Source organism: Mixophyes fleayi, chromosome 5, assembly GCF_038048845.1.
Source record: "Mixophyes fleayi isolate aMixFle1 chromosome 5, aMixFle1.hap1, whole genome shotgun sequence".
Taxonomy (NCBI): Eukaryota; Metazoa; Chordata; class Amphibia; order Anura; family Limnodynastidae; genus Mixophyes; species Mixophyes fleayi.
The window spans coordinates 206,371,358-206,395,166 of record NC_134406.1 but is presented as its reverse complement, the minus strand read 5'-3'; the positions used below and the strand labels follow the sequence as shown (position 1 = coordinate 206,395,166).

The 23,809-nt window shown below is 37.3% G+C and overlaps 1 protein-coding gene across 1 annotated transcript in view; it reads left to right on the top strand.

Moving 5' to 3' along the window:
• The first annotated feature begins 2,143 nt into the window (after nt 1–2,143).
• ARHGAP28 (Rho GTPase activating protein 28) overlaps nt 2,144–23,809 on the top strand; it is a 155,966-nt gene continuing 134,300 nt past the window's right edge. The window contains exon 1 of the mRNA XM_075213329.1: nt 2,144–2,275. The gene's annotated coding sequence lies outside the window, so the exon portion shown is untranslated. The remainder of the gene's footprint in view (nt 2,276–23,809) is intronic.

Genomic DNA, 23,809 nt, shown 5'->3' with positions numbered 1-23,809 from the left:
TAATACAAATCTTAATATGAACAAAAAAAAAAACTAAAGCAGTGTTTCTTGACATGTGTATTGGAACCATAAAACATACCTCCCAACATTGAAAAGCAAATATACAGGATAAAATAAGCCTCTCCCCAGATACACCCAAGCTACACTGCCGGTCCAACAAAACACGATGAAGCCACTCCACAACCAATAGGCCACACGCCTCCTTTGAAGTCCGAAACTCATTAGCATCCTGACAAGACTATTGAAAGATAGTCATAAAATGAATGGGTCAAGACTATTTTGTTCTACCAATTAATCAACTAATTATTAATGATATATTTAATTTTATTATTTGTTATGGTTTTTACAAGTTTACAATTAATTATCAGCATATATAGTAAAAGACAGAATGAAAACATTTACAGACTGTTTAATAAATTTAGCAAAATATTAGCAGTAGCAAAATAAGGAGCACAATAAAACTACTATAGTGGTGGTTTTTTAAAAAAAAAATATAAATTAGTAGACTTAACATGTAGCCAACAGTAATCAAATGAAAAATATATTATTATATCAAAACTGAAGCACAATTTGCAAACCTAGCAAACTCATGCATTGAAATAACATCTACTGTGCAGTATAACATATGCTTTCTCCTATGCAGAATAATATATGCTGATGCGTGTTTTGTTGAATATATTTTATTTAAACAAAGGTAAAAATAATCCAGATTTGTAAACAGGGTATGTGTTCCTTTAAATACAGAGCATAGAGTTGACTTGTGTTAGGGTAAAGCTACTTATTTAATATGTAATGCCTGTATTTTACTCTTAACTGTTACATATTACAGTGTCTGAATTTGACAGTCTGCTACAAAATGTGTCTAGTTGTCAGAAGAGGAAAAACCCTGTATTAACTGTAGAAACAAAAGCTGCTACAAAGGCTGAATATGGGCAGCTAAAATATAGAGGTTATCACACCAGAGTATATTAAATGTTGCCCTTTGTTACAGAGCAGTCTGATGAATATGGTAAGTATGATTCAGCTTTGTGGGTATAAAGAGAACAGAATGTCTGTCCATTCTCTCTCCAAATGAAAAACCTCCGGGATCCTTTCCAGCCTAACCTTGTAACCCAAATTGTTACTATGTACCTTCTGCTTCTTTTCCATAATTTCCTCTATAGGAGACTTTGACACATTACATTTAGGCTAACTACATTCAGCATAGTTCAGCATAGTGTAATTTAGCACTATTATTTTATAGTTATATATTAATTTGAAATTTCCAAATCTGATCATTAAAATATTTGCTTTCTTCCTCCATTGGCTACAACATTTTTCACACTATAACCGCAGACTTTGACCTTAAGTGTCCCCAGTTCTACCCCAAGTACAACACACAGCAGGATGGATTGGCCGTCATTGTCCCAGCTCTCTTCATAAAGTATACAATCCCAAAAATGCAAATTTACAAAAACAGTCTGCAATAGCAATCCGCAGAATGGCGAAATAAGATCAGACCTTGCAGATAGTAGTGGCAAAACTTCACACTTTTATGAAATGGTCTGTTCTGTGACAATACTCACATGAAATGTCATCAACACCTCACTCATCCCTAATAGTTACTTATTACACATGAACAAAAAAATTATTCTGCAATTCTAGCAGAAATGTTTATATTCTTGCTAGGGTATCAGTTTCATTTGCAGCTCTCTGTGCTTTCTAAATATATTAATGTTCATTAAGCAATTTCTTATTAAGCAATACAAAAGAGTATACCTTTACTCCCCCCCCCCCCCCCCCCACAAGCTTCATAGCACATAAAGCAGTGTTTTTGTCTCCTGTGGTTTGTGTTCTCCCAAGCACAGTGTACAGTAATCAGAGACTATGATTCATCTATCTCAGAGGCTCTATTGTTTTTACTGAAAACAGATTCTGGTTTGTAACAACAACATTTCCAGTTTCCTCTGTAGCCCTAAGGGACTTGCCAGAGAAGCCTGTGTATATTTCAGGTAATATTATTTTATCCAATAAAACAATGTGTTGAAACCAATTAGATCACAGTGTGCATTAATGGGACTAGTACCACTGAAACAAACTTGCAGTGTTTGTGTGGATTACATATGAGTTAGTGCTGCGTCTTCTTGCCAGAAATTATCAGACAAATGTTTGACCAGGAGAACCTGTAATTTGTGCAGAACCGGTTTAAACTAATAATAGACGTACTCTAGCATCTGATCTATCTGATTTCTGAGTCCGATATGAAGTGAAGAAGACATGATATTCTTTCTCGGAGGTAAGATATTTTTTAGATTCTCATTTAAGACTGGGAACATAAAATGCTGACTGCAGAATGTTTACCTAATGGAACAGAATTGCAGCAGACCACATCTGCTGTGATTCTAGTCCATTCATCTAATATAATGCCATAAAAGCAAATAAATAAATATAGCATTTTCAATTTATTTATGTAAGTACAAACCAATTACGAGAAATGGAAGGAACTTTTCGAACAAGCTGGACATGTGTACTTTGTTTCATATAGAAAATGGCACCACAATCTTTTCTTATTATTTTGACAGGGATTTCTATGTACTGTTATAGGACACTGAGCCTTCCACTATTATTTACTTATACAGTTCCAACATACTCTGCAGCACTTTATAACTGGGAACAAACACAGTAATAAAACAAGATTGGGCATAATAGGCAGACAAATAGGGTCCTGTTCGCAAGCTGATATATAATCTATAGAAAGATAGGAGTTTAATACATAAGGTTAAGTACCACAGATTACATATTGGTCCAGACAGATTGCAATGGAGAAAGGTGCTTACTGAGGCTATAAGATCAAGTCACAAAGCATTGTTGGTTTAGGGGTCATAGGGCTGTTTGAGTATGGAAAGAATTAATGTGAGTTTTGAGTGAACTGTGTAGATAGAGAGATCGTAATCCAGTAGTCGAGAGAAGCTAAGTTTTCAGGGAACACCTGAAGTTTAGGAGAACGTGTTGTAGTGCAAGGCAAGGAATTCCACAGAGAAAAAAAGTCCTATAACTTAGAATGGGAACAGATAATGACTGTGGATGAGAGGTACAGATCTTGGGCAAAATGAAGATATGTATGTTGGTGAAGTTTTGTTAATAGCTTTGTATGTTAATAGAATTATTTTACATATGATTCAGTAAAATAGATAACCAAGGTAGGAATTACATAGCTGAGCAGCAGTAAAATAATATTGAGTGAGGAAGATGAATGTTGTTGCTGCATTCAAAATAGATTGTAGGGGTGAAAGTCTGGTTAGGGGAAGACCAGTAAGAAGGGATTTGCAACAGCCAATAGGAGAGATTAGGGGGTAAATGTATCAATCTGCGAATTCTGCAAGTCGCCGATATTCGGTGACTTTGCAGGACAGATTTAAAACTGCAATGTCTTCACAGGCAAGTTTTGCCAAATATCGGCAACTTACAGAATGCACAGATTGATACATTTACCCCTAGGAGTTAAATAAAGTAACATATTAGCATATTCTGAAAATGATTCTTATACCGTATTGGATATGTAGAAAAAAGGACATATCTGATTCAAAGATGACACCTATGCAACAAGTTTGAGTGGTGTTGTTTAATGTCATGTTGTCATGGGAAATTGAGATGGCAGGTATGTACAATAGTTTCTATTGACTGGTGGGAAAATTATTAACTCAGTTCCTGAAAGATTGAGTGTGAGGCATCAAGATGAAATGGCAGAAAAGACATTCACCACAGCAGGGCAACACAGATGGCGAAATCAGGAGAGGATTAATTTGGATATCAGTCACATAGAGGTGAAATGCAAAGAAGCTTATTAGTTTACCAAGAGAAGGGGTATAGATAGAAAAGAGAAGAGGGCCTGGGACCAAGCCTTGTGGTATATCAATTGATAGTGGACAGAGAGAAAAGGTGAGGAACTAACACTGGGTGAGTAATTTGAAAAGTACGATGAGATCCAGGATAGGACAGTGTTCTGAAGACCTATCAAATATAATGTCTGTATGAGAAGTGAGTGATCAATATGTCCAATGCAGCTGAGAGGTCCAGGAGAATTAGAAGTGAACAGTGGCTTTTAGATTTAGTAGTGATCATTGCATTAACTGCCTTTGTCAGTACAGGCTCTGGAATGTTAAAAACAAAATTCTTACTGAAGAGAGACTACTAGATTGTGTAAGGAAAGGAAGCATGTGTGGTAAGTTTAGGTATGACTCTCAAGAACTATGGAGAAGCATGGGAGTTGAGAGATGGGATGGTAATCTGACAGAGGGTTTTGATCAAATTAAGCTTTTTATGGAAAAGAAGTAATAATTGCATGCTTGAATAATCATGGAAAGATACCAAAGGAGAGAGAGAGAAATAGATTACAGATGTTAGTTAAAGTTGGAGCGAGAACAGGAGACAGTTATCAACTGATTAGTGAGGGGATCGGGTCAATGTACGAGAGTGGGAGGAGAATGAGGAGAGCAAATATGTCCTCTTCATTTTTAGGATCAAATTAACCAAAATGTGGTACTGCCAGATCAGGACAGGAGAATATAGATAATGTTGCAGAGAGGTGGAAAGTTGCTTATTATAATTAAAATGTCTGCAGGTATTAGGTGGCTTGGTAGAGTTAAAGTGCAAATAAAGTGGTGGAGGAGAGCAGGTGATAAGGCTGGTTACACACTACAGAACATTTTTCCTGATGTGATATTGTTAACTATTTTACCAAGGACTGAAAGTCCCGATCAGCATGCCGATCCTGTGTAAACACTACTGATGATTTACTCGATTTACCTTCTGATCTGTGCTCTTCATCTGTCATAACCATTGGCTAAAAAGATTGTGACTCTGCACACTCCATAGAGATCTGCCTACACTGCAGAAAAAGAACGACATCAATCTATCGCTGAACAAGATTTTTAGTCCGGTTTAAAAATCAAATCAAACAATGCAGTAGGCTTTGGAACAATAATTGATCATCATTGAAGCATACACGCTAATGCTATATCGAGCCAAACAATCATTTATTGTGTGATTAGCCCGATAATTGGGGGAAAAATCTGCAGTGTGTACCCACCCTAAGGTGATGGTCCGAGACATGATAAAGAGTATAAAAACTCAGAATCTGAAAAATATCAGGAGAAAATAAAATCAAGGCAGTGTTCATAAAGATGAGAAGAAGTCAGTCCACTGGGAAAGGCTGGGAGAGTAGGTTAGAAAGATCAGTTTGAAGACACAAGAAGAATGTAGATAACCAACGCGGATGTTGAAGTCACCCATGTCAATGGTGAAGATGTCAGAGAATGAGAAATTAGATAGGCAGTTGAAGATATATATATGAGAAATTGATGTTGTGGCCCAGGGGGACAATAGATCACAACAACACAGAGAAAGAAGGGGTTGAAAAGCCAGATAGTATGTACTTAAAAAGATGAAAATAAATCTTGCAAAACTTAATAAAAACTTTTACAGTAAAAAATAATGGAGATGAGAATATGAGTTATGAAACAATTGGTAGAACTGTAAATGTGCAGTGGGGGTGGGTGGAGGGTTTATTTTCTTGTGTGCTTCCAGGTCTGAAGGTGTGGATAAAGTGGAGACAGCCATGTGAGAGGGCTGCAGGTGAGGCAGTGTACAATTGTGTGAGCCATGTCTATATTTTTACCAGAAGGCTCAGATTGTTGAAAGGAAGAGAGCTATGCTGATAGAGGTCAGTTTTTTACAAACATAGTTTGCTTTCAAAATGGCAGTTAAATAATTTTGAAAGTGATGGGAGGCAGGTGATATGTTTACAATTTCTTTAGTGTACTGAATTAGACTATTTTATGGATTAAGTGGGAGGGAGGAGGCTTTATTGGTGATATTATTTGTTTTATATTTATTTTCGGTATTATTCTCCTACAGGTTCTCTTTTGATTGTTCATTGGATTTGGTGATATAGCACCAACTACTAGAAGCAGGAAAGAGAGGTAGAAAAGAACATATTGAGGATATTGCCGTTAAGGGCAGGAGATAGGAAATAGGAATCTTTACTAGAGAGGGGAGTGGAGTAGTGAGGGGGATATGGATAGAGAATGTGATAAAGGGTGTGATGTGTGTGTGTGTGTGGGGGGGGGGGGTTGTTGGATGTTATCATTCTAAAAATAATGCCATAGAAGTATAGTAAGAAAAAGAGTGGTAAACATTGTGAGATTCAAGAGGGGTTTAAAAATAAGTGGCAAGGAACTAGGGCAAATAAACAATTTAGTTGGCCTGCCCTCTTCCTCAGGAAACTCCCCTTTTTACATGCAATCACTGTCTCAATAAGATCAGCATATTTAGCTCTCTAAAAAACCAGTGTGTCTGTAGAAAATCTGATTTATCTGGCTTAGGGGGCAATTGAGGAAGCAGCCAATGCACTCTGTCAGATCCCCCATCTGCACCATGATGCAGCGTTTGGTTTTGTGATATCATGTGTCATCTTTTATTTTTTTTTGCAATTATGCTTATTTATATGCAAAGCATAGAGATTAGCATGGCAGGACTGTGACATCTGCAGGTGGTGCAAAACTCTGCATATTCTGATAGCAGCAACTGCACAGAACAAACCAACAATAGTTAAGTCTGCCTGTAAATTCTATTGTAGCAAATTGGGAAGAAAAATATGTAGTATACAAGTAACTTTCTTTCTTTCTCATTAAAAATATATGTATACTTATTCTGTAATATAATAATATTAATGAACATAAACAGTAAGTTAAATCACTTTAAATCATCAACCCTGTCCCTTATGCAGCCCGGAAATCAAGATGTCCCGCCAAAATCGGGACAGTTGGGAGGTATGCAAACACTTACCCCTAGGCATACTTTTAGCTTGTGGAAGTGGTTCAGGATAAAAGAAAAACCCAGATTTAAATAGTTGAAACTCCTTCCACAGCCCTCATGATGGACAGATTAGAATCCCACCTTACCTTTAAAAGGAGGTTTTTTTGCAGGTGCTCTGTTTAATTGCAGACACACCCTGTCAGCCTGCAACTTGCTGTGGAATGGATGCCTTTTAAACCACTTCAGAATATGTATGTGAAATCAGACTCTGGAGTTTATCAAAACATCTATATATGAGGCCCAAGAGGGGCCAAATTGAAAGAATTGATGATTTGGTGTCAAAAGGGGCAATATTTTTCACACAGAGGGATAATTGGACAACCTTATATATTTTGGGGGCCACATGGAGTGAACCTCTAATCTTCAAAAGGGCCGCACATTGCCCTAAATCTCAGTATAAAGTTTAAACTATACATTTAATTAAAGAAAGAGAAACACATCTGTAATAACATATCAGCAGGCATTTTAAACAAGTATTACAAGCTATAACAAACAAATCTGTCAATTAAAAGCTTATAATCATATTTTAAACAATCCAATGAGTGCCCCGCTACCCACATTTTATTTTTCTTGTCTCTCTACCTAGTGATACATGTGTAGTATATGTGAGGGTGCACCTTCCCTTTGTTTTCCATAATAGATTAAAATTGGGCATGAAATATATGTCATTAACAATAGGAGTGAATTATCAAAGGGATTATGGATTCAACCAGTGTGATATATACTGTTTGAATAAAGCAGGAAGGAGCAGGTGAATGCTCGCAGAGTTGCATGCGGCCCTCCGTCCATCACTGCCCTATTAACTGGAATATATCTTGTTGTAATATACATATGCAAAATATTTGTAGCAAATATCATGCAGAGAAATATACTATAATACTGAGGTATGCTAATTTGCAAACATGAATAATTAATTTTAAACATTTTATTGCTTGTATTAATTTCTTGTGAAAATTGAAAACTTAACACATTTCATATATGTAATTATCATTATAATTTACAGCATTTAAGATAAAGCAACACCTATTACAAGAGTTATTAGTAGTCATGAATGTTCAGAAAGTACATATTTGTTACCCAGAAACACGTCAACATGAAATTATAAACTATATAAATGTGTAATATACTTCATTAACTATTATCATATTTGTCATGCTTTTACACAACTCATTAGTCTAGACATTTTTTGTTGTTCTAGACATTTTCTATGTCTACAACTAATTAAGTAATATAGTCAATGTGACAGTATGGACCGCCTATGCCACCCTGTCTGTTGTCGCAAGGTACCGGCTGGGCTTACTTTGCCACAGTCCCCTTTCTTTATCCTAAATGTGCCCCTCCTGTCACAATAGGAGAAGCTGCTGCTACCACTAGGCTCCTACACTGGCTTCTAGAACCGCTTCCTTCTGGGTAACTCTCACTGCTAGGGTACCCCCTTGATGGTACAACTGGGCTGGTATACCTGACATCTTGCCTTCAGATTAGGGTTGCTGTAGATGGTTCCCCCCTGGCCTATCACACTCGCCAGAGCTGCAGGAAGCGAGCAAAATGTTGGTACTGGAATGCTGGGTCCACCTCAGAACAACCGGAGAACAGTTTAGATTTGGGTCTAATCTACAGGTCACAGGAATTTACAGCAGGGTAAGTAGTCATTAAAGCAGGTTCTTGAAGCAAAATAATGCTTTATTAGCTCAAGTGTCCTAATAAGGACAGTAACAGTCACTAGTTGAAGGTACTAGTGACATTCAAAAGGTGCAGAATGTGTGATACATTTTAGTGCACAACGGCTCTCTTTTTATACAGTTTTTGACACACATGTCAGCAGGGGGTAACGCCGTCCCCTGATCTTAGATGGTTCCAAGAAGTCTGAAACATTTCATTCAGAGATTAACATCAGGATGTGAGATGTTCTTTAGGTTAGATTTTAACTGCAATTTACACTTATCTGTGATATCCTACACCACGTGCTGTTTACAATGTTCAGACAGGTTCTAGCACACTGGACAAAAGGCCACTCAGGAACAACTGTAATGATCTCCTGTGGTGCATTTAGACTAAAAAAGGACATGTTAGTTACTCATATGAATAGACTTAATTAGCCTTAATGAGGACTTCCTCTCGAAGCTACACAACAGACCTCCTTAACAAATTTTTATTGCATCAAAAATCATTACCTCAGAAATGGATGCATTTCCTATACAAAGTGCCACATGATATAGTAAAACCAGTACATTGCAATTATATAAATAAGAGCCCTGCGCTATTTCCTTTAAATAAATTTATACCACAAATTATTTATAAGTGATCAAGCCGCAGTCAATGCTTGCGCCTAAAGTTGAACTTATGAGCCAGTCTAGTCTGACATAAAGTTCATGATCTAGTTTTCCATCTTTACCTGGGAATAGAACTTCTCATTTTCCATTTCTGACCATAAAAATGTATATATAAAAAAATAGATGTATATAAGGTATAAAAAAAAATAAGTAACTGTGTAAAAATAGGAAACATGTAGATAATTGTTTCTTTATATCAGAATAAATGTTTGAGCTGCCAGCAAGTACAGTATCCCACACAAGAGGGAAGGAGAAGGACAATGATTCCACAGTTTTCACAATCTTTGTTATGTCACATGACAAAGTAAAAATGGTATGCACAAAATATTTGCCCAAACCAACAACAAAACCAATCGTAACACAGAAATATTTAAAGCTTTATGATCCGAAGAGGAGGAGGAGGAAGAGGGGATTCTGAATAATACAGGGTCTCATGTAGTATTGGAGGCAATTTATGCTTACAATGTAAGTGTAAATTGTATCCCATAATTTACTTAGGATTCCTGCTGCACAAATCTAAAGATGGTGAATAAGAGATTAATATTAGCTCCTTTCTTTTTTTTTCTTTTTTTTTTCTTGTTTATGCTACTATGTGCATTAACGATTGCAACTTAATTGATTAACAATCAACTAAAAGTTGCAATCCATTACAGATATTGTGATGATTATTGTGGTGATATCATTTGTGAAAAATATTGGATTTGCTTTGCTGTACAGCTACTTAATCCCGTTAGCGTTTGTCTCTTATAAAGCCTTGAGAGATCTGGACATAGGCATTTAATAGCAGGATACTATTTTAGATTTTTAATTTGAGGTTTTTGATGATTATTTTTATACATGTTGCTAAATATAATTACTGAATTAGTCATCTCATTGAAATAGGATCATGTGATTGATTCTTTCAAGGGGATAAGACAGCTCTATTTTGATAGCAAATACAACTGTCTTCTAATTCCTGTTATAATGTAATTTTTATAAATGTTCTAATATTTTGGATATTTTGGAGGTCTATTTATGACCCACCACGATATTTACCTATGAATTATCATCCCTTAACACCACTATTTGCAGCAATAAGGGATTAAATTTATGAGTTATTTATGAAAAAGTCATGCCGGCACATCTGATAAGAGGCTATCCTGGTGATGACTCTGCCACTCACAACTAAGGATTCTGACCTGAAGTCTTTAGTTGTACGTGCGTGAACATGAGCCAGCACATGCACAGAGTCAATGTTGTTAGGAGGGGGGAGAGGAGTGTCCAGCTGCCAGGGAAGGATCAGAACAGCATCTCTGGCAATGCGCTCCCCATAGATTAGAATTACAAGCATTATCTTCAAATAGCGCTAGCTATCAGGTACATGCAGGGGCGCCGAGAGGGAGGGGCGGGTACAATTTACCGGACCCGGGCCTGCCTGGGGGCCTCTGGAGCTTCATAGTTAAAAAAAAAAATCTATTTTTTTAAAAAATAAAAGAATTTTGACCACAGGTGTCGCATGCGCACCCGCAAATGGGGGGGAATAGCTACTTTCCATAATGACCGTGGATCCGTCCCCCCTTATATTATTTGTTTCAGGTTAACCCTGTCACCTCGCCAGCAGTTTAATCTCCCTCAATATGTCATGTCTAAAGAAGTGCAGCCATGCCCCATGCTGACCACGCCCCCATGTGACCACACCCCTTTGGCGGTGCGGCCGATGCGCTGCACTATACAGCACCCTTACCTGTCACCTGTGAGGGTGGAGGGGCCCAAAAAGTTGCTGTACCATGGCCCCAAATTACTCTTGGCAGCCCTAGGTACATGCTCTGGAAAGTTAAGCTTTTTGGAGGTTGGTAAATAGGTCCAGAGAGCAGCCCCAATTGAGATTAATAGGGACTGCAATATTCCATTAAAGTTTGCCTAACACGGAACTCTCTCTGATATCCCTGATAGCCCCGATAGTGATATTTTAAACCATGCAGAAACAATAGTTAGGTAGTTAGGTTTTTGGATTGATAAAGAGGCCCCTCTATGATTTTGTTTTTTTTGTGAATATGTCACAGATGCGGAGGCTGAGGCACAGTGCTTTTTGTTAGCTATTAATTCTGTTTTTTTTTTACTGCTCGGCTTGAAATCTCTATTCAGATACTAGTGTGTCCATGGGCAAATCTTCCAGTTATTGCCACCTCAACTCTCTCTGTCTTGTATTCCACTGCCACCAATATATCACAGGAGGTAATACGTAAATGTATGAGCACTGAGCCAATTCAGTCTTTAAATAATAAATATTAGACTGCGCATTGTGCATGTATTATTGTCCCACTATTGGAAAATGCTCAGGTTTCCTGTAGTGGATGGGTACATGCCAAATTAGGTTTAACCTCACACTACCATTTAGCAAAGGGTGAGGACTCAGCTACCAGACAGATAACGCTGCCCCTCACATTTTGTACACTCTACACAGAGTCTGGGTACCTGAGGACTACAACAAAGTAATTTATGATAGCCACAGTGGTCGAAGTGGAAATTTAAAAGTGGCGTTATGGAAATGTAATGGGAATGTAAGGGAATGGAATTTGATAGTTTTACAATGAAGGCAGTAGGAGACCTGATGAAAAGAGCAGTCCACTTGTGCTGAGATGTAGACCCACTTACGAAATCATTATATATCCATATCACTGATAAGGAAAAAAGTTTTTTAACAAACTGAAAAATATGACTTATTAATAAAGCTAATAAAGCATTTTTGCTGTGGTGCAGTTCTGCTATCTTCATCCTGAGATGACAATAGTGATAAGGAGCACAGTGGTGCCACTTGTACTACTGCTGTACATGCTAAATAGGCTTTGCATGGGGAAGCTTTGTCGGAGGCCCTAGACGAAGGAATCGTCGTCGATCTCTAGGGGCTTTGTTAAATAGGGAGAAGCCCTAAATAGGATGAAAACTCACATTTTTGCCATCTATGGCTTTTTGCCTATACATTAATAGACCCCTTAGTATGTATGACAGAAGTCATGGAGAAATGCAGCACAGTGTTCCATGTTATAAATCCTAATACTTAACATCTATCTGAAATTGCATTTTAAAGGCTCAGAAACAGCAATATCTGTAACCATGGAAACACAGTGCAGTCTCAGATTGTTCATATGGTTACAGATTTGACTAAGGTGAGTATGTTACTTACAATCTACTCCACAGCAGCACCTGGAAATTACAGGTAGAAATCACATTTAAATTTTCATTATAGTAACCTATAATGATCATTTGTGAGTGGCTACCCTGTAAGCTTTATTGAGCTGACAAGATAATAGCCCTATTATGTATTATTGTGAAGATCAAGCTCCTCCCTTTGTCAGGAGTTTACTCTCCGCCCCCTTAAAATCTTGGGCATGTCATGTCTGCTCAATAAAGCTTGATTCATATCTTAAAAAACTTGTGTTATGCTGATCATTCTTAGAGATTGCTGAAGGAGGCTGGACACCACAATTGAGAGCACCAAACCAGGTAATGATCTCACTGAGGGGTTATTTATATATATATATATATATATATATATATATATATATATATATATATATTACGGGCAAAGAGAAGACAATTGAACAATAACTGCATAATACAAATCCGTATTGGATTAGTCACTGAGCCTTGTGCTCTCTGGCCAAAACATATAAAAGTGCTGATTGCGAGGAATGAAATGTACTTTTGTTATACCAGTGATGGGCAGGCAGTGCTGGTGAATTAATATAAACTGATGACGTCTTTATTCAGCACTTTACAGTCTTTGGTTCGGCCTGCACTTTATCTCACCATTGAGGTGGAGGACAAGAGTTGAGAAGTTACCAAGAGTAGCTATGACATTGAGATCTGATTTAGCCCAAACACTGCCAGAATTTTAACAGGAAACTTGGAAGCTCCATGTGTTAAATAACAGTTGTGTGTTCTTCCCCTTTCCACACCCTCTGGTGTTTTTCACTGACACCATAACCCAGGAGTTACCCAGGACCCAGGACAGCTGTCACTATCAGCCGATGGTTATGACAGATGAAGAGCACAGATCTGAAGGTAATCAGGTATAGGGCATGCTGATCGGGATTCTGGATTCTGTGTATCTAGTATTAGACTATGTGATGTAAAATCTAGCGGAAGAGCCACATAAATAAATGGTTCTTATATGCAGTGCACACTTGTTCACAGACAGCTGATAACTGACTGTTCTATGTCTAGAACAAACTGTTATAACCAAGTTGAGTGACATCACAAAAGCTATTTATGAAGTAAGCCAGTGACATGCTCAGCTTGGCAGAAGGTATTGTATTTCCTGCTTGTATTTTGTAAAAGAAAATAAGGTGTTTACATGTCTTTTATAACATTTTAACGTAAACTCATTTTGTAGATATTGGTAGATATTGGTGTATAATGCTAATTTAAACCATGGCCATGAGTTATTAGCAAACATTGTGAAAACATAGTAACCATTTGCCTTTTTTAAGAGTCCTTTACAAATATCAAAATATGTGTACATAACATGAAGCACACCCTTATTCCAGTCTTTGGAATTACCCCTGTAAGAACACATTGTAGGACCTTTCGAAGGTCTGTGGGTTTGGTGGAAAAGTAACAACCTCTCTTCAATGTCTAGCCTTCTGTCACTTTAGGACCACCCTCTTCATATATTTAAAGGTTTCTGCTTTTCTCCTAAAACAGTACATTTTGCCTATTTGTTTTATTTAGTCATGAGAATTAGGTATTTTTTTGTATGTGTCAATTTAGTGTGTTTGAATGGTTCTAGTACATTGATTGAAATGGGACTACAAATGCACTTATCCATATTAGGTCCTAAGATCTTTCTTCCCACAAATAATAGTGTAAGAAAGCAGGACTTTCAAGAGATGTTTTACTTTTTCTGCCATGTGCATTTCCTATGTATTTTTTAGGACAAATAAACGTTTTTTGCGCTAATATAAATGGACTGCCTAATCACATATTCTGTGATTAATGAATGAATCCTACTGCCTTGGAAGCCCAAGACAACTTCCGGTGCCTGCTTCTATTTATAAATATGGCTGTGGAGTGCCCTTACCCTTCTGTTCTCTTTAGCAGACCTCATGCCTTTGCAATTTATCATATCAAAATCTGTTAAGTTTATTCAGGTACTCCGTGGCCAATTTATTTTTAGGCATCCAATTGTAGTGATAAGTATGATTTGTTTATTGCGGCAACTAAGAGTCACGTATCGTCTGCATTTATCAAACAAAATATTGATATTGCCCAGGCAGCTGAGCTACACTCTATACTGGCCCATAACGGCTTTTCAACTCACACATGTACAGTGAAGCTGATTGCTCAGATTTGGGCAAAAAAGGTGCATTTTTGTACATTTATGACCTAATTGTGCCTTCTTATGTACTATGACTCATCTTGTTTTCACAACGTTACAACTTAGCAGCTAGCGACAGTGACTTTGCAGATGAATAGAGAAGTTTGCTGAAGGAAGCTAGGATTGCCACTACAGAAAAATTGTCTTTGCAAGCCTCATATTTAAATTCAGACCTATCACATGAATGACACACAGCCCCTTTGCATGTATAATACGGAGTTGCTTAATACAAGAGTCAAGTGAGTATTTAAAAAACAGCAATTTGCTGTAATAAGTAACAGAGATAGGAATTTGTATATGTTAGGCAAGACTTTGCAATGGCACATCGACAGCACTTACACAATGTACCCAAAATTTCCACAATCCCATGTCACATACAGAAGCGCTGTGGGAGGGGTGGTGCAGTATGAGTGTGTGCACAGTGCCAAGCTGCTCTTGGCAGCCTTGGTCACAAGCAAAAGCATTTTTTACATCTTTAGAGTGTACACCTATGTTACTGTATAACACACAACAAAGCAGAAGAGCTCAAAAGGAAAATATCATGTTTTGTTTTTACCTTCTGTAACCACTAATTTTGCATGTAAAGAGCATGTGAACTCACTCGCCTCCAGTATCACCTCCAGTATCATGGATGTGGGTACATATTTTCACACCTAGACAAATATCCGAACAAAGAAAGCTTAAGTATATTAACATAAAATCACCAACAGAGCTATAGTACGTTTATGAAAGGGTTAAATCAATCACACAATAACAGTTCCAATATAACACATAGGGAACACAATTACAGTACAATACCTGTCAACAATGGAAGATCCGTTTCGGACTTGATCATTGGCAGTGAGGCTCCTCTCCTGTTGCTGGCAGCAACACAGTGGTCCCACTTCACTATCACTCTGCTCTTTGCAGGTACACATATCCACAAGACCCACACGGAAAACAGGATGAAGAAAGAAGATTGCTGATCCTAGTAGTCCTTGCAATTTTCCCAACAAAGGAACCTAATCACTGATGATTAGCTTACCTCTGATAACCTTCCTGAGTGAGCATCTTCCAGTGCTTTTAGTAAGTAGTAGTGAGATCTAGAGCTCCACACTTAATAGCACTTTCTGTGTGTGCTAGCCAGCCCTCTGTGTGCGTAGCCCGCTACCAGCAGTTACAAGAGCCCCCTCTTAGTGCACCTATGGAACAGACTGTACTTGGATTAGTATTAGAAAAAGTGCTCTCGCCCAATAGTGGCTACATTTGTTTTACAGACTTAATAATGTAAATTAATAATGGAGACACAGTTAAACTTACATTAGAAATATCATAAACATGCCGTTAAACATGTGTGGGGTTATCGGAAGGAGATCGGGTCCCCGCAGGCTTAACTTTTATTGAACATGCCCGTACCCACCTCACCTACAACCTGTGGATTGTTTCAACACAATGGTTCCATGTTTCTTTTTGGTGCACCACAAGTGTAGGTTTGTGGCTGGGGCGCACTGCTTATTTAACCTTTGGCTTCAACCTTCTAGATGCACTCTACTGCTGCCTTCATAAGTCTTAATTACAGACTACCCCAGTTTTGTCTGCAAACTTAAACTTAAACAATAAAATCTGTGCAAATGTAAGATCTGTGACCGTATGATCTATTCAATTAGGTCTGTGCAATGCAAGACCAGTAAATAAAATATTTTACTTTACTTGTAATGGAGATGCAGAGGAAATAAACTGTAATAATTTATATTACATTTTATATACTTTTCAAAACTGCTCTTTTTTGGGGGCTTTGTTGTCCTTTAGAGATCCCTATAGAGGACAGGGTTGCCATCCTTGAAAATAATTATACTGACAATTTTAGAGTACTGATGGATGACATTTTTTATTGACATGTTTTTTTAAAGATTTGTCCAGAACCAAAATTATAAGCAGTATTTATGACAAAGTGGGATTCAGAGATTGTACATAAATGGCCTTATTTAGAGTTGGATGTAAAGATGCTCCAAGATGTACATGCAATAATGCATTAGCACATTTGCGTTTTTATATCTATATTTTGAGTTTAATGGATCTTATTATTGATACAACTTAAAATGTAGCTTTTAGTTGCATCCAGAGCAAAGATTTGCCATCATTTTCATCATATCTGGTATATAGATGCATCCGTAAAGTTATTGCAGTCATGGGGTCTAAATTCATTAGTGATCTTATATTGTGCAAAAGTTAAGATGATTATTTTTAAGAAGAAACGGGGAGATAAGAGTGAAGTTAAGATGGATTTTCATCTTAACTTAAGAAATTCTTCACTTATGCAGTGGAAAAAAAAACGGCAGATAAGATCACTAATGAATCAGGTCCATAGTCATCAACTTCATTCTCAGAAAAGCTGTTTTAATGGCTTGGTTAGACAGGCTGGGCCGATCACACTTTAACAGGGAAACTCGCAATGTAAGACCACAGAGTTAGTGGCATTGCGTCAGCTTGGTTGGCTAGGACTCAAAAAAAGGGTCTTCCCAGCACCCATGGGCTTTGGGTGCCGGGATAAATGAAAATAATTGATACCCTTGAGTTGCAATTTTGCAACTCCAGTGGTTCCAGTATAGCGGCAACTGGGTTTCCCTCAATATATTAATATGGTATAAATAATTCATTGACAGATAAGCGTTAAACATTTTTTATTGAAATTAAAAAATCCTAAAAATGCCCTTTATGTTACTATCATTTATTTTGCCTCATCATAGTCAAATGGCAAAGTTGTAATCCAGTGGGAAGTATAGAAAAGCCATGAATAATACAGACAATGTTACAAGTAAAACAACGCATACAATCACAAGCAGCCCACTGACCCATACAAGAGGCCACAAAAATGAATATTGAAACAAAAAAACAAAAAACAAAAATTACGAGCAGAAATGGCGCTGATGATAAACCCAAACCAGTGTTATATCGCAAACATGAGAGATAATCACTTCAAGTAATATATACAATCTTCCTTTTCTCTTTCTACCTAAAACGTGGAGTACTAAAACATTTTGTTTTAACAGTACTTAATATCCATAAAATCTTTGTTGTAACATTGCTGCACTTCCAAATTTCAATATCAGGATCCCAAAACAGATGATTAAGAATTGTGTTTTTTCCAAGTTTCCGCCCAGAGTCACATGTGAAAAAAATCAAAAATACATCATAGTGTGATACTATTTAGTTCAACCTATTAAATTACTTTTAAACTCTTAGTGAGAAAATATATCTCATATTGTGATATCTTGTATAAAAATTATATAACAATTCTTTAGAAAAGTATTCCAGATAGATTTAATGAATCGGTATACCGTGAGTACACTTTTCATGCATCACCCAACCAGTGGGAAAATTCTGCACCGCACCCCTCGGAGAATCCACTTACAAGACATCTTTCCAAAACTCGCGTATGTTTTACATGGAATATTCTTTACTTCTTTAATTTTTACCAGTGTATTATCCTTTTATTATTTGGCTCCATATGAAACAAGAATAACACTCATAGTGCATTAACTTTTATTAAAATACATAACTTATTACATATGGAGACAGTCTCATTTAAAACACTGCAACACTTATGAGGATGAGCTCTTACCTTCAGCAGTTGTTGGCTCTTTTGCTTCACAAAATCCGGGGAGATGAACACTCTCATCCATGTGCTATTCCCAGCAGCCGACGCGTTTAAATTAAACTATCTTTATCAAGGCATCTGGAACTATACGTTCTCCATTTAAACTAAATTAATGATTAAAACTAAAATGTCTGATCATTCGTGAGAATAAACATGTGAGCACCTAACTCCCAATTAAAGCACCATACGTGCCGTTTCTAACCAATCAAATAACTGAAAATATACATTACAAATCTCACATAACACAGAACATTTAAGATCAATAACATCAAGATAACATCAGTCATTTATGCAAAACATAAGATATTTCTAAACCCATTGTATATTACATAATCAATATATCTCATACATATTTCACTACCCTTGACAGCTGACTCTAAAGGGCAGATTCCATTGAGAAAAAATCAGCAAGACAATCCTTGCGTGGATTTTTTTTTGCAGAGGTTCAAGCAAAAATGAGAGTTCATTGAGAGAATCTGATTGGTTGCTATGGACAACAGAAGGTTTGATATATCTATCTCTTTGTCTTATCCTATCTTTGTAAATATTTTGCATCTTCTTGTGGCCCATCATCAGAAAAGAGCAGCAGTTTTCCCAACGTAAAGTTTCAAGCACACAAAAGTTTTGAAATAGTAGGTCGTTGGACTTTGATGTCTGTCTCCTTTTCTTTTTCTGCCTCTCTTCAAACCTTGGTGCATTTCTAGTTTATAGAAGCGTCTACCAAGAGCGGAGAGCAGGCATGCAACCAATGCACTACGTGAATGAGATCTAATGGAACATTTGATGTTTCTGCGTATTTTTTTTGCTGTAAGTGTATCATTATGTGGATACTTTTCTCATATAATATTATTGTGAAGCAACAATGATTGCACTCAAAAATTATTGTAGATGAAGCGGAACATCCCTAGGCCTAGGCCCCTTTCTTCTGGGATTTGAAAACTCCAGTTAAAGCTTTTGCTGAACTGTCCATTCCACAGTTCTGAGGTGAGCTCATTGCTTAAACTTGTGTACAGCTCCAGACCAAGATTCCTGTCCATCCCCCTGAGCCATACTGTTTTATCGGATGGGTGTGTAAAATATTTGAAATGCAGTCAAAAGACAATGAGCCTGATTCATTAAGGATCTTAAATGAAGAGGATTCTTATTTCAGTCTCCTCAACAAAACCATGTTACAATGAAGGGGTGCAAATTAGTATTCTGTTTTGCACATAAGTTAAATACTGACTGTTTTTTCATGTAACACACAAATACTTGATAGCTTATTTGTACACTGAAATGTAAAGTTGATATGTGTGTGCTACATGAAAAAACAGTCAGTATTTAACTTATGTGCAAAACAGAAAACTAGTTTGCACCCCTTGCATTGTAACATGGTTTTGTCCAGGAGACTGAAATAAGAATCCTCTTCATTTAAGATCCTTAGTGAATCAGGCCCAAGATGACTATTTCCTGTGTCACAAATGTACTTTTAATTGTTTTCCATATATAAAGTGTGCCCAATTGCTACCGTTGAGGATTTGTAAAAATTAGACTTTTTTGATGGAGATAAAAGCTAAGAGCTTTTGCAGCCACCCACTATAAGGGAAACATCTTTCAATATGTGCAATATTTATCACTTGAAATTCATTTAAATATCTCATCTCACAATACATAATCTAGTCCATGTTTGGCAAAGGATGCCCCAATCCCTGGGCTACTACCACTAAGGGTTCCTAGTCAGTCGCCTAGGGCACCAGTATTTAGGGAAGCCTAAAACACTGGCAGAGTGACAAATGTCACTCATTCTGTGTCTTTATTTTCACCACATCTTTTTACCTGTGAAGGTTCCGGTTACTGCTCCTCCATGTAGATTATGGGCTGGGTGTTGTTATGCATGTTTTGTCGCTATCCAATAACGATTGTCAAATCTCGATTTGTGTTTCCAATGCACAAATATTTATTCTCAAAAAGTAGCAGAATAATTCAAGCGAAATAATAATAAGTACAGCCGTTACTTATCGCAGGTGCTCTGGATCCAGTGAACAGTCATTCAGGTCTGAAGTCTGTGGTCAAGATGACTGAACACTAGATGAAAAGCTCCTGCTTATATGCAAACAGAAATACAGTAAATCAATGCAGATGGTGTGGCTTGCTTCTATTGGTCCAGGCTTCAGGAAGGTCCAGGGGGTTGCAGATCATAGGCTAGTTCAAACTAAAGAATCCAAAGGTGGGGGTCATCTCTCCAGGGGATGTGCTCCGTTCTTCCTGCCAAGACTCCAGTTTCAACTAGTCCATTAGCATTTTATAGTCAGCATCATATTAAAGGTTTATTCCCTAACATCAATAACTAGAGTATGCAATGTGCGATCTCTTCGCCGAATGAACCGGACAGCTGCTGATGTAAAGGGGATTAATATGATACCAGACATGACACATTTTCCTTTAACCTGTACCATATGTATTACTAATAGGCATATAACATATATTACACATAAACACTACTATATTTCGACATAAATAACTATGTGTTACAATTACAATTAATGTGTACTATTTACAAATGTGTGTGTTTGTGCGAATGTATACAAAAGTGTAAAAACTGTTATTGCCACGTGCTGCGGCTGGACACGCCCTTCCACGCCGTAGCGTGCTCTACGCATATTTTCAGACAAAGACAACCAAGTTTGTTCGATATTAATTGAAATGACTTTATCCAATTTGCTGACTTCGAAAGTGTGTGGCACTGAGCTATGATGTCACGGCCAAGTGCCACATTCCCAAGAAGAGAAGATGTCGCCCCTGTTTCACATAAGTGAACAAGTGGGGGGTGGGGGGGCACCCAGAGCAACCAGGCCACACACACTAGCCCTGTCCATTCCACCTAGTTCCTGGCTAGAAAAGTATAAATATGTTGATACCACATAGTCGTCATCATCTTTAAATTCAAAGCCATGTACATGACTGTATAATTTGGCACAATAGCATAAAAATAGGCACATGATGTCACAAAATGGCTTTATTTATGGTGATCTCACAATTTTTCTCTGCCTATCATATTAACCCCCTGCTATGAACAAACGAACAACCAGTTAATCTCAAGAAATGTTTATAGAAAAACTTATTCAGACTTTTACTGTTCCCGGCAGAAAAATATGACAAGATATTGACTATGGTCTGTACAGGTGTGAGGTCATCAACTGAATGCACTAAATAGAGACCAATGTAATCTGGTATTCTGGCCCAACCAACAAATTTCTGGACCTATACATGCGTGTCCAGATTTAGACTGTGAGATGAACAAGGCTCCATCTGTATAGTCACTACTACCATAATGTTATTTTACACAGGAATTCCCTTGGCCATGATGTCTTCTATACATAAACCGTAATTTAACCTGTAATCCAACTACTGGCAATGGTACTTGTACTGTATTGTATATAAGGTACACATGGGAGAATGGTTTTAAGAAGATAAAGGAGTTACAGCAGTGTGTCTTACAACTAGCTTATGGTGGATTTTGAGAAATGGACAAAGCTGTGAGCCACTTTACGGAAGAGTGTTAGGAATAATTGGATTACAGTATATAGAGCTCTATAAATCCTGTGAGAAGGGATTATATGTGCTTACATGACAGAAAGGTTAGGGTCACTTGTCTCTGGAATGCTGCCCGTCAACTTGGAAATGTGCATTGATTACTCCATTAACTGTAAAGCACTGTACGTGCCTCCATTTGCAAAGCACTTTTGCTAAGCAGTTTGTCAAACCCATAATCAGTTTCTGTTAAATGGACATTATTATGACTAATTCTATTATTATGATCACAGTACATTTTATATTATGATGATATTACATCCGTGGACAATACGATATCGCCTAAAATTTTTGCCGTTAATATTTGATAACGCGGAAGAGATGCTCAGCATTTTTCTTCTAAGTTTCCATTGTTGCCTATGTATGAGAGTTTATTTAGTCTCCAAAAATTACCCCCGAAATAATCCCACCAAAATAACCTTATGTAAATTGTGGTGGTGTATAGTTTTCCGTGATAAGAAATAGTGCATGGAAAAATAGGTGTCCTGGAAGAGACAAGGTTAAAATTTCAAAATTGAACATATCCTCTTCCACACTGGAATGCTTGCGTACACTGCAACCTGAGTTTATATTTAACTTTTTAACCAAAAGCCACACAAGTCTGTGACAGAATCTTAATTTAACGCTACGATAGCTTTCAACTATTATATCAGATTTACCTTCATTTCTGTTCTGTTTCCTGTTCTCTTTGCATGAACAGCACAATTCTTCTAGGTGGTACAACATTTGAAACGTAGATTAAGTAGGAGTATCATGCATGCTTTTCATTGCATTTCAGTCATAATAAGCTGTAACCAATGAAAACGAACATGCCTCATATATGAAGTGCACTTAATATGTGCTGCAATATTCCTTGGTTTGTACCTGTATATTAGGCTGTTCCTCCCTGCACACATCAAGGTGAGCCCCTACTCATTGCTAAATATGAAGTGTACTGTGCAAAAGTGTAAACATCACATCACAGGCCAACCTTTATCACCGAAAACTATTCCTTTCCTTAAATTGATCTTTTCAGTTTGTCGTCTAAAATACTGCTCCATGTAGCCACATTTATAACTTCAATTAATCACAGGATTGATGGGACATGTTGTGTGAAACTTTTTATTAAATTTCTTGGAATGTGCAATGAACTCCATTTCTTCAATGAAGTGCAATATGAAAACACAAACTGAGATCCATCAAACATTGAACACAGCTCAAAGACCACCAACTCTAAACTGGTGCAAAATTCAAGTCCTTTTGTGTAGTGAAAATGGTCATGCACCCCTGTGCAAACAAGAAATGCCCCTGAACATGGGCCTTCTGCACCCCTCTAACTTGTTTCAATAATATTGATTCATAAAATTAAATTTCATTTTTACATTGCTACATATTTAGTAAGGAGCACCCTCACTCCACCCTAACTCCTCTCCCTTTTGCCTATGTAAACATCTGGCCCTCTGCAAAAATCGATATCTTGTTCCTCACACCCATGTGCTTCGGCTGAAATGTAGCAGCATTTGCACAGATCCAGGTGTGTGGTGGAACTAAAGCTGTTTTACATTGTATATGACTTTTTATGAACTTTGTTTAAAGCAGAGGTGTATTTTACAGCCTACACCCTCCTTTCAGGTGTCATGTGTACAAGAAAAGGCCATTTCTCTGGGTACAATATAGACCTTTGGTGGCAAGTGCATTTCTGTTGTCTGCATCCAATGAAAACATTGACACACTTCACACCGACTTTAGACATGAGGCTCCTACGTGTCTTGAATTTCCAGTACACTTTTTTCACCCAAAATCTATAAGTCGTGATAATTATTTCTCCAAGTAAGAGTGACTGTGTTCATGTTAAACAGCTGTTGTCCTAGGGTTTATCTGTTGCGCCGTGTTGGCGTCTATAATTTAAATAAATATTGATGGATTAAACGTGTGGTGAGTGCCGTGGATCTCTTTACTTTTTAGAATTGTATATTAAACCTGACACTATATAAAAATATGAATGGGGATGTTTTTAGCTACACATTTATTATCATTGTGTTACATGGAAGGCTGCATTTTGTTTTATCTGCACTG